This window comes from Cherax quadricarinatus, chromosome 3, assembly GCF_038502225.1.
Source record: "Cherax quadricarinatus isolate ZL_2023a chromosome 3, ASM3850222v1, whole genome shotgun sequence".
Taxonomy (NCBI): Eukaryota; Metazoa; Arthropoda; class Malacostraca; order Decapoda; family Parastacidae; genus Cherax; species Cherax quadricarinatus.
This window is the reverse complement of record NC_091294.1, coordinates 44,145,013-44,159,885: the sequence shown is the minus strand read 5'-3', so window position 1 is coordinate 44,159,885 and position 14,873 is coordinate 44,145,013. Positions and strand designations below refer to the sequence as shown.

At 40.8% G+C, this 14,873-nt stretch overlaps 1 protein-coding gene across 9 annotated transcripts in view; it reads right to left on the bottom strand.

The window, feature by feature from the left end:
* LOC128687939 (longitudinals lacking protein, isoforms H/M/V) overlaps positions 1–12,770 on the bottom strand; it is a 138,852-nt gene extending 126,082 nt beyond the window's left edge. For 7 of the 9 annotated variants that reach the window (XR_011392824.1, XM_053775574.2, XM_070091585.1 and 4 more), the window contains exon 1: positions 2,851–2,965. The gene's annotated coding sequence lies outside the window, so the exon portion shown is untranslated. Of the gene's footprint in view, positions 1–2,850; positions 2,966–12,680 lie in introns of those variants that run through there. The other 2 variants (XM_070091557.1, XM_053775600.2) reach the window with 2 other exon arrangements.
* Between the last annotated feature and the right edge of the window lie 2,103 nt (positions 12,771–14,873).

The following is a 14,873-nucleotide window of genomic DNA, read 5'->3' as shown; positions in this document are numbered from 1 at the left end:
GATTAGGTTGGGTTGGGTTAAGTTACATTAGGTTAGGTTGGGTTGAGTTACAATACTTTAGGATGGGATGAGTACATTAGTTTGGATGGGCTGAGTACATTAGTTTGGATGGGCTGAGTACATTAGTTTGGATGGGCTGAGTACATTAGTTTGGATGGGCTGAGTACATTAGTTTGGATGGGCTGAGTACATTAGTTTGGATGGGCTGAGTACATTAGTTTGGATGGGATGAGTACATTAGTTTGGATGGGCTGAGTACATTAGTTTGGATGGGCTGAGTACATTAGTTTGGATGGGCTGAGTACATTAGTTTGGATGGGATGAGTACATTAGTTTGGATGGGCTGAGTACATTAGTTTGGATGGGCTGAGTACATTAGTTTGGATGGGCTGAGTACATTAGTTTGGATGGGCTGAGTACATTAGGTTAGGTTGGGTTACATTAATTTTTCATTTCTAAAACTAAAAAGATCTCAAATACTCATTCACATCAATTTTGTATGATCTCACTCATAAAATAATGCTGAAGACCAAGGAATAAAATAAACAATAATCAAAGTCGCATCCATTACATTAAGAAATTACGCATTTTAAAATTAAATTTATTAAAAGAGGATGTGGTAAGCACTATAACTATTGGAAATTTGAAAAAATATAAAGAACACATTGCTGAAAACAGGACACCATAATAAAAATAATTCAATTACCATTATTACATTCATTTTTTTTTTTTTTTTTTTTTTTATCACACCGGCCGATTCCCACCAAGGCAGGGTGGCCCGAAAAAGAAAAACTTTCACCATCATTCACTCCATCACTGTCTTGCCAGAAGGGTGCTTTACACTACAGTTTTTAAACTGCAACATTAACACCCCTCCTTCAGAGTGCAGGCACTGTACTTCCCATCTCCAGGACTCAAGTCCGGCCTGCCGGACATTCATAACAATCTTTATTTCTACAAGTACATGTACAAGGTATAAGTCCCTAGCTGACATCAATGGTATACTACTATATAGAAAACCCCTTATTATGCAAAGCATTTCATGCAAATCAGGTAAATTTTGTCCCAGGATGCGACTCACACCAACTGACTAACACCCAGGTACCTAGGTGAACATGGACAGAAGGTACCTTAAGGAAACAGTTCCTAATGTTTCCACCCATAACAGGAATTGACCCCCGAACCTCAGTGTGAGAGCAGAGTGCACTGGCAATAAAGCTATGGGGAGTACTAAACCCACATGGGTCATACAGTGCCTCGGGGAATGGAAGGAATTCAGGCTTGATGCGGGGAATTGGAGCATTTAATATATATTTATTTCAGGAGATGGTTTTTGAGGTTAGCCATTGGTTACTATGAAATATTAAATAGGTTGTGCTATGTTGAAAGTTAAACATTTAAGAACTTTAAGTTTATTTAAGCACAGGTACACACAAATACAGTTACACGAATTATTATACATCGTAACATGTGTAAATTACCTAGGATAACCCCCCCCCAAAAAAAAAAAAGTCTGAGGAAGCGATTTATTAAAACACTGGAACTCAGTCGCTGGGCCCATTATGTGCCTCTGTGACCTTTCAACTGCTGCCCACAGGATGGGTGCATAAAAAATATTGTATTAGAAATAAAGTCCTGAACGTGTAGGAGCCCTTCTTAAAATCTTAAAATAATGAATCCTATGATACTCCAATACTGAAACTATGTACTGTGCCAAAACAAAAGCATTCACATTGCTAAACTCACAAACTAGTATTTAGTCACTTAGCCATAATACCAACTTATCTCATAATTTGTAATATTTTAAAATAAAGAATTAAACTAAGTCTGCCCGAAATGCCTAGCCATGCTAGGCGTTCTAGTGGTACACTCTGTAATTAGTATTTTACTACATGTAAACCACACAATAACCAAATTCTGTAAACTCAGCATTGTAATACTTATAGAGAATAAACTTTGAATTGAATTGAATTCAGCTCTTAGCAAATGGAAGGCAATCAGATTCAATTGAAGAAAGTGGAGAACAGGTTCAATTCCTTGGATAAAAAGTCGCTCACCTGCTGTTAAATAAATGGATCGTGGTTCAAGCCCGCCCACTCGTCAGTTTTTTTTTTGGGCATGTCGTGGCTCAGCTGGTAGGCACCTCAGCTCACACAATGGTCGACTGTGTTTTGATCAGCATGAATGAAAATATTGGACATGCTTACTTACACCTGCTGTCCCTGTTCACCGAGTAGCAAGTAGGTACCTGGGTGTCAGTCACCGGTGTAGGTCACATCTTGGGGGGGGAAGAGAAGTCAGGATCCCTATAGATACAACAATCCTCCACGGCATCCTGACTTACTAACCGGGCAGCGGGCCTCCAGCAGCAACAGCCCGGTTGACCAGGCAAGCACCAGACGAGCCTGACCCATGGCCGGGCTCAGAGAGTTGATTAACTCTCGAAAGTCTTCAATGGTTTACATGTCACTCATTTTAACTCATCATTACTCTTAAACGCATGAATTACCTGATTTACTTATTAGTGTTATTATATTTTGGGGTAACGCTAAACCCGTACGGGTCATACAGCGCCTGGGGAATGAGAGCCTAAGAAGTTTAATTAAAAAGATATGAAGAACAAACTCAATTTTAAATAACAGACGGGAGTTACAAGGCCAATGCCTTGGATCAAGAGCCCCTCAACAGCACTAATGAACCTCCATTTAGGAATATCAATCAGACATTAAACTTACTCGTCAGTTATCAAATTTGAACAAAAGAGAACCAGTGTTGAGAGGTGATCAACTTGCTCCCGTACAGTTATATACATTACTTTGATGATAACAGCGAGGGAGGCTTCCCAATTACCTTAATTATTACTATATATGACCAACATTGAAGTATAATGTGTGGAGAGCAGCATCAACAACAGCATCAACAGAATCACTCACACAACCGCTCACCACAAAGTAGCAACTTTTGCTATCTTTCACACAAACATGCTAATATTAGCAAACAATTATCCTAATTTAGTACTAGGTACAAATACAGATAATTTTTTTTTTTCTACGGTATACAGGTAATGTAGTTTACATGCAATAAAATGTTGCTAGGCACGTAAGAAGGCCACTAGCATGCTATGTATTTCGGGCAGACTAAGTTTATTCAGGTGCAGGTACATATACCTACAGTTACATATTCAAATTCAATTCAAATTCAAAGTTTATTCTCTATAAAAATTACAATGTTGAATTTACAGAATTTGGTTGTTGTGTGGTTTACATGTAGTTAAATGCCTAGCCATGCTAAGCGTTCTAGTGGTACATTCTGTAATTATTATTTTACTACATGTAAACCTCACAATAACCAAATTTCTGTAAACTCAGCATTGTAATACTTATAGATAATAAACTTTGAATTTGAATTTGAATTTGAGTGTACCACTAGAACACCTAACATATCTAGGCATTTCGGGCAGACTTAGTTTAATTTTTTATTTTAAAATATTATAAATTATGAGGTAAGTTGGTATTATGGCTAAGTGACTAAATACTAGTTTGTGAGTTTAGCAATGTGAATGCTTTTGTTTTGGCACAGTACATAGTTTCAGTATTGGAGTATCATAGGATTCATTATTTCTCCTATACATAAATGACCTACCAAATGCTTCTCAATTACTCAAACCCACACTATTTGCAGATGACACAACATACGTCTTCTCTCACCCGAGCCCAGTCACGCTAGCCAATACTGTAAATACCGAATTACAGAAAATATCTACCTGGATGAGTACTAACAAACTTACACTAAACATTGACAAAACCTACTTCATTCAGTTTGGTAGCAGAGCTACAGATGTCCCTCTTAACATAATGATAAACGGATCACCTATCACAAAGCTAACAGAGGGAAAATTCTTAGGAATCCACCTTGATAATAGACTCAAATTTCATACACATATACAACAAATTTCTAAGAAAATTTCCAAGACTGTAGGCATACTATCGAAGATACGGTACTATGCTCCACAGTCAGCCCTCCTGGCCCTATATCACTCTCTTATTTACCCCTATCTCACCTATGGAATTTGTGCATGGGGCTCAACAACAAGTAACCATCTCAGACCACTAATTACCCAACAAAAGGCTGCAGTTAGAATGATAACAAATTCTCACTACAGGCAGCACACTCCACCAATATTCAATACACTCAACCTACTCACCATACAAAACATCCATACTTATTACTGCACCTATTACATACATAGAACACTCAACTCTGATATTAACCCTCCCCTCAAACATCTCCTTGCCAACCTCAACAGAACACATGATCATAACACAAGGCACAGATCACTCTTTGATATTCCTCGTGTCCATCTCACGCTATGCAAAAACTCAATGCACATAAAAGGCCCTAAAATCTGGAATTCATTACCTGTAAATATAAAAGAAACACTACCTGTTTATAAATTCAAGTCTCTTCTCAAAGATCACTTACTCACCCAAAACCAAATAAATACTGAATAACTGAACCTTATAAATTGTATATCTTAAATGTTTCTCACAATTATATCACATAAATGTTAAACCTAAAACCCAATCTAACTTTATTATTTTTTAAATACACTACCTAACAGAATACTCCATTCTACTGAATTTATAACAATGACCTGTCTTTGTAATACTCACTTGTGCTTTATAGTAATCAGTTTACATTAATGTTTTTCACTGATTTCATCATTGCTTAGTTAATCTTAAGTTAATTTTAAGCCAGCCCGTAATGCTATGCATAGTATAAGTGGCTTTGGCATGCTGCTCTTATCTGTATTTTTTTTGTACCTCTGTAAGTGTGCTCAAATTATAAATAAATAAATAAATAAATATTTCTGTTTATGATCAAATGAGTGAGTGAGTGTAAGTGTGAACCACCAGGTGGTATTCGTGTAGTTAGTTGACGGGGTGTATCAGGGAGATAAGATGTTTTCTAATGCTAGTTTTGAAGGTGATGAATGTGTCTGCAGTTCTAGAGTTCTCAGGTAGGGTGTTCCAGATTTTAGGGCCTTTGACATACATTGAATTTTTGTAAAGGTTTAGTCGGACACGGGGAATGTCGTAGAGATGTTTGTGTCTGGTGTTATGTTTGTGGGTTCTGTCACAACTATCAAGAAAGCGTTTTAGGTCAAGGTTGATATTGGAGTTTAAGGCCCTGTAGATGTAGATTGCACAGTAGTAAGTGTGGATGTTCTGAACAGGAAGTAAGTTTAGATCTATGAAGAGTGGGGGGGGGGTGTTGCCAGGGATGGGATTTAGTGATTATTCTTACTGCAGCTTTTTGTTGGGTTATTATTGGCTTTAGGTGTGTTGCTGCAGTTGATCCCCAAGCACAAATAGCATTGGTGAGGTATGGATAAATAAGTGAGTGGTATAGTGTGAGAAGGGCATTTTGCGGCACGTAGTATCGTATCTGGAGAGGATCCCAACTATTTTATTTTATTATTTTGGTAAAGGTACACATGTACAATTTGCATACCTCGTAACATGTTTAAATTACACAGTATAACCCAAAAAGTCAGACAAAGTAACTGGTTTCCATTGGGATCCTAATATCCGATCTGATCCTTATGAGAACTCGCGCATTATTTTTTTAATACAAACAAACTATATCTATACCCTGGCCAACGTTGTTATTTCGTGTGGAAGTTGATATTTTGGGAGGTATTAGTTTAAATAATACTTTATTTTAGGCTCGAATGCCGCGTCAGGGCCAATCACACGTCAGTTGACTCGCCTCGGCCAATCATAGTCAACGTAAACAAAACACACACACACACACACACACACACACACACACACACACACACACACACACACACACACACACACACACACACACACACACACTCACACTAGTACCATATCTACCGCTGCTGGAGTAGGGAGTTATGGTTAGTAACAAGTAAATTAGTTTATTCGGTTACAGTTATACAGTCCATATCAGGACCATAACATTGTATCAATCGCATCTGCTAGAAAAATGACAGGATGGATAATGAGAACCTTCAAAACTAGGGAGGCCAAGCCCATGATGACACTCTTCAGGTCACTTGTTCTATCTAGGCTGGAATATTGCTGCACACTAACAGCACCTTTCAAGGCAGGTGAAATTGCCGACCTAGAAAATGTACAGAGAACCTTCACGGCGCGCATAACGGAGATAAAACACCTCAATTATTGGGAGCGCTTGAGGTTCCTAAACCTGTATTCCCTGGAACGCAGGAGGGAGAGATACATGATTATATAAACCTGGAAAATCCCAGAGGGACTAGTACCGAACTTGCACACGAAAATCACTCACTACGAAAGCAAAAGACTTGGCAGACGATGCACCATCCACCCAATGAAAAGCAGGGGTGTCACTAGCACGTTAAGAGACCATACAATAAGTGTCAGGGGCCCGAGACTGTTCAACTGCCTCCCAGCACACATAAGGGGGATTACCAACAGACCCCTGGCAGTCTTCAAGCTGGCAGTGGACAAGCACCTAAAGTCAGTTCCGGATCAGCCGGACTGTGGCTCGTACGTTGGTTTGCGTGCAGCCAGCAGCAACAGCCTGGTTGATCAGGCTCTGATCCACCAGGAGGCCTGGTCACAGACCGGGCCGCGGGGGCGTTGACCCCCGGAACTCTCTCCAGGTAAACTCCAGGTCCAGGTAATTATTAGTCAAAACTAAGCACTAAACCCACCAGAGTCATACAGCTTAGATGATTACAATTGTCTTATACAGAAACATATGTGTAAATTACCTAGGATAACGGGCTGTGGCTCGTACGTTGGTTTGCGTGCAGCCAGCAGTAACAGCCTGGTTGATCAGGCTCTGATCCACCAGGAGGCCTGGTCACAGACCGGGCCGCGGGGGCGCTGACCCCCGGAACTCTCTCCAGGTAAACTCCAGGTATCACGAAATAGCGAAATAAAATTAGCAAAATCAGATGAACCCCAACTCCCACCAACAGAAACAGCAAACAGACTCAATGATTCCTTCTCCACTATAGGACAAAACCTCGCCAACAAAATCCCAAGCTCAGATACCCCACCAAATGACTACCTCACTGGCAACTACCCGAACACAGTTCCTAGCTCCGACTAACCCATACGAAGTCTCCCTTATTATCAACGCACTAAAAAACAAGGCAGGAGATTTAAATACCTTACCACCCTTTATATACAAAAAAGTGTCACAAGTGCTATCTCCAATCATTGCAACACTCTTTAACAAATCCATTGATTTGAATCCTCCACCTTCCCTACAGTTCTCAAAATAGCGAGGGTCACCCCGATCCATGAAGGAGGAGACCAGAGTTGAATAACTATAGGCCAATATCCAACTTACACCCTCTCTCAAAAATCTTCGAAAAATTAATTCATAAACGAATCTACTCCTACCTCATCTCCCAAAACATTCTCAACCCCTGCCAATTTGGATTCAGGCCTAATAAAAATACTAATGATGCTATTATACACATGCTAGAACATATATACACTGCAATAGAGAAAAAAGAAGTCCCACTGGGGATCTTCATTGACTTACGTAAAGCTTTTGATACAGTTGACCATGACTTGCTCCACGTAAAATTGTCACACTATGGTATAAGAGGGCACTCCCTCAACTACCTCAAGTCATACCTCAGCAACAGAAGCCAATATGTGTACACAAATGGGGCAAACTCTTCCGCACAACCAATTACAGTTGGTGTCCCACAGGGAAGTGTCCTTGGCCCTCTTCTCTTTCTCCTATACATAAATGACCTACCAAATGCTTCGCAATTACTCAAACCCACACTATTTGCAGATGACATTACATACGTCTTCTCTCACCCGAGCCCAGTCATACTAGCCAATACTGTAAATACCGAATTACAGAAAATATCTACCTAGATGAGGACTAATAAACTTACACTAAACATTGACAAAACCTACTTCATTCAGTTTGGTAACAGAGCTGCAGATGTGTCTCTTAACATAATGATAAACGGATCACCTATCACAAAGCTAACAGAGGGAAAATTCTTAGGAATCCACCTTGATAATAGACTCAAATTTCATACACATATACAACAAATTTCTAAGAAAATTTCCGAGACCGTATGCATACTATCGAAGATACGGTACTATGTTCCACAGTCAGCCCTCCTGGCCCTATATCACTCTCTTATTTACCCCTATCTCACCTATGGAATTTGTGCATGGGGCTCAACAACAATTAACCATCTCAGACCACTAATTACCCAACAAAAGGCTGCAGTCAGAATGATAACAAATTCCCACTACAGGCAACACACTCCACCAATATTCAAAACACTAAACCTACTCACCATACAAAACATCCATACTTATTACTGCACCTATTACATACATAGAACACTTTGATATTAACCCTCCCCTCAAACATCTCCTTGCCAACCTCAACAGAACACATGAGCATAACACAAGGCACAGATCACTCTTTGATGTTCCTCGTGTCCATCTCACGCTATGCAAAAACTCAATGCACATAAAAGGCCCTAAAATCTGGAATATAAAAGAATATAAAAGAAACACTACCTGTTTATAAATTCAAGTCTCTTCTCAAAGATCACTTACTCACCCAAAACCAAATAAATACTGAATAACTGAACCTTATAATTTGTTTATCTTAAATGTACATTGCAGAGTCACTTGCTTGCACAGAACTGCTTAATGCCTCAAATGATGTAGTGGAAGTTTTAGCAGTAAAGATCGATAACCAAAACCTAGTCATTGTGGTAGTCTACAAGCCTCCGGATGCAACATCCCAGCAATACCAGGAACAGCTGTTAAAAATTGACCACTGTCTGGAAAATCTTCCAGCTCCTGCACCCAACATCTTGCTCCTGGGGGATTTCAACTTAAGGCACCTAAAATGAAGGAATATAGCAAATAATATTGTTGCAGTAATAACACCAGGAGGCAGCCCTGATGAAAACTCACACTCACACGAGCTTTTAAATCTCTGCACAAAATTCAATTTAAACCAGCAAATAATAGAGCCTACTAGACTGGAGAATACACTAGACCTCATCTTCACTAACAATGATGATCTGATAAGAAATGTCACCATATCAAAAACAATATACTCAGATCACAACATAATTGGGGTTCAGACATGTATGCGCGGAGCCCCAGACCGACATAATGAGATTAGTCACGAGGGAACATTCACCAAATTCAACTTCAATAACAAAAACAAAGTGGGACCAAGTAAACCAAGTCCTAACCGATATAAGCTGGGATGATATACTAAGCAACACAGACCCCAACTTATGCCTAGAACAGATTAACTTGGTGGCACTCGATGTATGCACAAGGCTTATTCCTCTAAGAAAAAGGAGGAGTAGTTGTAAAATAGAAAGAGACAGGCGCTCCCTTTACAGGCGACGGAAAAGAGTAACAGAGCGGCTAAAAGAGTTCAATATATCTGAAATGCGTAGGGAGACACTGGTCAGAGAAATAGCAAGCATCGAACTTAAGCTAAAGGAATTTTATAGGAGTCAGGAAATGCGGGAAGAACTAAAAGCCATAAATGAAATCGAAAGAAACCCAAAGTATTTCTTCTCCTATGCCAGATCAAAGTCGAGAACAACGTCCAGTATTGGGCCCCTACTTAAACAAGATGGGTCCTACACAGATGACAACAAGGAAATGAGTGAGCTACTCAAGTCCCAATATGACTCAGTTTTTAGCAAGCCGCTAACCAGACTGAGAGTCGAAGATCAAAATGAATTTTTTATGAGAGAGCCACAGAATTTGGTTAACACAAGCCTATCCGATGTTGTCCTGACGCCAAATGACTTTGAACAGGCGATAAATGACATGCCCATGCACTCTGCCCCAGGGCCAGACTCATGGAACTCCGTGTTCATCAAGAACTGCAAGAAGCCCCTATCACGAGCCTTTACCATCCTATGGAGAGGGAGCATGGACACGGGGGTCGTCCCACAGTTACTAAAAACAACAGACATAGCCCCACTCCACAAAGGGGGCAGTAAAGCAACAGCAAATAATTATATACCGATAGCACTAACATCCCATATCACAAAAATCTTTGAAAGGGTCCTAAGAAGCAAGATCACCACCCATCTAGAAACCCATCAGTTACACAACCCAGGGCAACATGGGTTTAGAACAGGTCGCTCCTGTCTGTCTCAACTATTGGATCACTACGACAAGGTCCTAAATGCACTAGAAGACAAAAAGAATGCAGATGTAATATATACAGACTTTGCAAAAGCCTTCGACAAGTGTGACCATGGCGTAATACCGCACAAAATGCGTGCTAAAGGAATAACAGGAAAAGTCGGTCGATGGATCTATAATTTCCTCACTAACAGAACGCAGAGAGTAGTAGTCAACAGAGTAAAGTCCGAAGCGGCTACGGTGAAAAGCTCTGTTCCACAAGGCACAGTACTCGTTCCCATCTTGTTCCTCATCCTCATATCTGACATAGACAAGGATTGTGCAAGAAAGGTATAAAATACCGACAAGCACCTAAAGTCAGTTCCGGATCAGCCGGGCTGTGGCTCGTACGTTGGTTTGCGTGCAGCCAGCAGCAACAGCCTGGTTGATCAGGCTCTGATCCACCAGGAGGCCTGGTCACAGACCGGGCCGCGGGGGCGTTGACCCCCGGAACTCTCTCCAGGTAAACTCCAGGTAATATGAAAGTTAAGACACGTGCAACATCTGGATATCTTTATTGTAGTAGACGTTTCGCCATCCAGTGGCTTTATCAATACAGATTCTAGGACATAATAGGAAGACAGTAGAACTATATACAAAAGATGAGGTAATCAGTCCCTCGGCCTTGGAGTTAGTGTTCACAGCATCGTGGTGGAGGAGAATCTGGAGCAAAGACAAGAAGACTGGCGGTTATATACGCGTCAGTGGATAGGGACGGGCAACAGACGAGGGCAAAGTCACTGGTAGGCGGGATTCCCCAGTGGAAGTAGGTCCTTCCCAAAGAGATGGGTTAGTTGCAGCAGCCGTGAAGAAGGTCTTGTAGATGTCCTCTGAACCAAGATTCCATGATGTTGCAGTGCCTGACAAGTTGTGCAAGAAAGGTATAAAATACATCATGGAATCTTGGTTCAGAGGACATCTACAAGACCTTCTTCACGGCTGCTGCAACTAACCCATCTCTTTGGGAAGGACCTACTTCCACTGGGGAATCCCGCCTACCAGTGACTTTGCCCTCGTCTGTTGCCCGTCCCTATCCACTGACGCGTATATAACCGCCAGTCTTCTTGTCTTTGCTCCAGATTCTCCTCCACCACGATGCTGTGAACACTAACTCCAAGGCCGAGGGACTGATTACCTCATCTTTTGTATATAGTTCTACTGTCTTCCTATTATGTCCTAGAATCTGTATTGATAAAGCCACTGGATGGCGAAACGTCTACTACAATAAAGATATCCAGATGTTGCACATGTGTCTTAACTTACATAGACAAGGATGTAGATGACACCCGAATCTGCATGACAGTGTCTTCCATTGCAGACACTGCAAGGCTCCAGGCGGACATCAACCAAATCTTTCAGTGGGCTGCAGAAAACAATATGAAGTTCAACGATGAGAAATTTCAATTACTCAGATATGGTAAACACGAGGAAATTAAAACTTCATCAGAGTACAAAACTAATTCTGGCCACAAAACAGAGCGAAACACCAACGTCAAAGACCTGGGAGTGATCATGTCGGAGGATCTCACCTTCAAGGACCATAACATTGTATCAATCGCATCTGCTAGAAAAATGACAGGATGGATAATGAGAACCTCAAAACTAAGGAGGCCAAGCCCATGATGACACTCTTCAGGTCACTTGTTCTATCTAGGCTGGAATATTGCTGCACACTAACAGCACCTTTCAAGGCAGGTGAAATTGCTGACCTAGAAAATGTACAGAGAACCTTCACGGCGCGCATAACGGAGATAAAACACCTCAATTACTGGGAGCGCTTGAGGTTCCTAAACCTGTATTCCCTGGAACGCAGGCGGGAGAGATACATGATTATATACACCTGGAAAATCCTAGAGGGACTAGTACCGAACTTGCACACGAAAATAACTCACTACAAAAACAAAAGACTTGGCAGACGATGCAACATCCCCCCAATGAAAAGCAGGGGTGTCACTAGCACGTTAAGAGACCATACAATAAGTGTCAGGGGCCCGAGACTGTTCAACTGCCTCCCAGCGTACATAAGGGGGATTACCAACAGACCCCTGGCAGTCTTCAAGCTGGCACTGGACAAGCACCTAAAGTCGGTTCCTGACCAGCCGGGCTGTGGCTCGTACGTTGGTTTGCGTGCAGCCAGCAGTAACAGCCTGGTTGATCAGGCTCTGATCTACCAGGAGGCCTGGTCACAGACCGGGCCGCGGGGGCGTTGACCCCCGGAACTCTCTCCAGGTAAACTCCTAGTAAACATCATTGCTTAGTTAATCTTAAGTTAATTTTAAGCCAGCCCGTAATGCTATGCATACAAGTGGCTTTGGCATGCTGCTCTTACCTGCATTTTTTTGTACCTCTGTATGTATGTTCAAATTATAAAATAAATAAATAAATAAATAGATAAAATAAATAAATAGATAAACTGAGTAAACGAAATGCATGAATATTATATACCTGGAGGGTCTTTTGGGGGTCATCACCCCCATGACCAGGCCTGGTGGTGGATCAGGGCCTGATCAACCAGGCTGTTACTGTTGGCCGCACGTAAACCGACGTACGAACCACAGCTCGGCTGGTCAGGTACTGACTAGCTGCCTTTCCAGCTCCTTGAAGACAGCCAAGGGTCTATTTTTAGTCCTGCTAATGTATGTTGGGAGGCAGTTGAACAAGGAAGTACTCCTTTAAGTTATTTATGGAATTATTTTGCTAAAAAAAATCGGGGTTGCCTTGGTGCTGCTGAAGGGTTCCAAATCAAATCAAATCAAATCAAAGTTTATTCTCTATAAGGATTACAATGCGGGGTTTACAGATTTTGGTTATTGTGTGGTTTACATGTAATAAAATACTAATTACAGAGGGGGCCGCTAGAGCACCTAGCATGGCTAAGCATTTAGGGCAAACTTAGATTAATTCTTAACCCTAAATTATAACAAATTGTGGAGTAAGTTGACTAAATACTAAGTGACTAAATACTAGTTTGTGAGTTTAGCAATGTGAATGCTTTTGTTTTGGCACAATACATAGTTTCTATATTGGAGTATCACAGGCAAACTTGTGACTAGTTAGGAATCATTATTTTAAGATTAAGATACGTATTTCTGTGCTTATATTCAAATGGGTGAGTGAGTGTAAGTGTGAACAACCAGGTGGTTTTTATGTAGTTAGTTGACGGGGTGTATCAGGGAGATGAGATGTTTTCTAACTGTAGTTTTGAAGGTGATGAATGTGTCTGCAGTTCTAGAGTTCTCAGGTAGGGTGTTCCAGATTTTAGGGCCTTTGACATACATTGAATTTTTGTATAGATTTAGTCGGACACGGGGAATGTCGTAGAGATGTCCAAGGAATTACAGGTACCTTTTCAGGCAGTTGAACAGTCTTGGGCCCCTGACACTTACTGTGTTGTCTCTTAAGAGTACTCATGGCGCCACTGCTGTTTAAGTACATAAGAATTAACAAATCAGAATTTAATATTCACGCGAATGTTAACTAAAAAGGAGATGCTTATAGTGGTTATCGGATTTTGTCATTTATTCTTTCTCCAAGATTCACTTATGGTAACCTGGGGAATGTTTCTTCCGGTCAGCTTCAAACTTTCAGTGCAGCTGTACCTTACTTAGAGGAAGGTTCGTATTATTATTGCCGATTTACCAATTTTATAAATTAAAATATAAAATTATTTTTTGTAGGATATCCTGAGAATGACTTTTCTGATCGGCTTCAAACTTTTAATTCTGGTGTATTTTATCAACAGGTTTCAGACTGTTGCTCAATGCTGTTTGGTGTTAGTGTTTGCTAAGCGTTGAATAAAAAAAAATGTTTTTATTTGGTTTTCTTGCTATGGACAGCACCTTACCAGTTTCATTTGACTGCTCTCGTTTCATTTTAACAGTGACAAGGCTGTGCTAAATCTCCTGGGCCCCTTGAAAGTGGTTGACCTACAGCTCCTGTGCCTCTTGAGGGCGTTGATCTGCAGTGCCTGGAAATTGTAAGGGTCAAGCTACAGGCATTAGCTTTCTTGAGTGTGTTAAAGTGAAGCTCCTGAGCCTGTTGAAGGTCTTGATCTTCACAGCTCCTGGACTTAGCAGGGTTTTGTTATAGCTTATAGGTTCCTTTGAGTGAGTTAATCTGTATCTCCTTTGAGGTGCAGCTACTCTGGGGGGTCGACGCCCCCGCTGCCCAGTCCTTGACCAGGCCTCATGGTGGACCAGGGCCTTATCAAGTAGGCTGTTAATGCTAGTAACACGCAGTCCAACGTACGAGCCACAGCCCGGTTCATTATAATAATCAAGGGAAAGCGCTGAACTCGTAGGGGTCATACAGCGCTTGGGAAATGGAAGTCAATCAGTTTCGATCCAAGGAGGGGAAGGTCCGGTCCAATTTATCGGATCTTAAGTAGCCCTTAAGCATTAGGATTACTTACCCGAAATACATTATATATTAGTGGCTCTCTTTTGTGCCCAACAATATTTTATTACATGTAAACTACATTATCTGTGTACTACATTAAATAAATAAAAATTTTAATTTTGAGTTTGTTTGTATATTCTAGGTATATGTGTCTCTTGTTCAGAGAAACATTTTGGACTGTAAAACAAGTAATTATAAGTACTTAATACTAGTATAAATATTTAAGTAAAGAATATAACG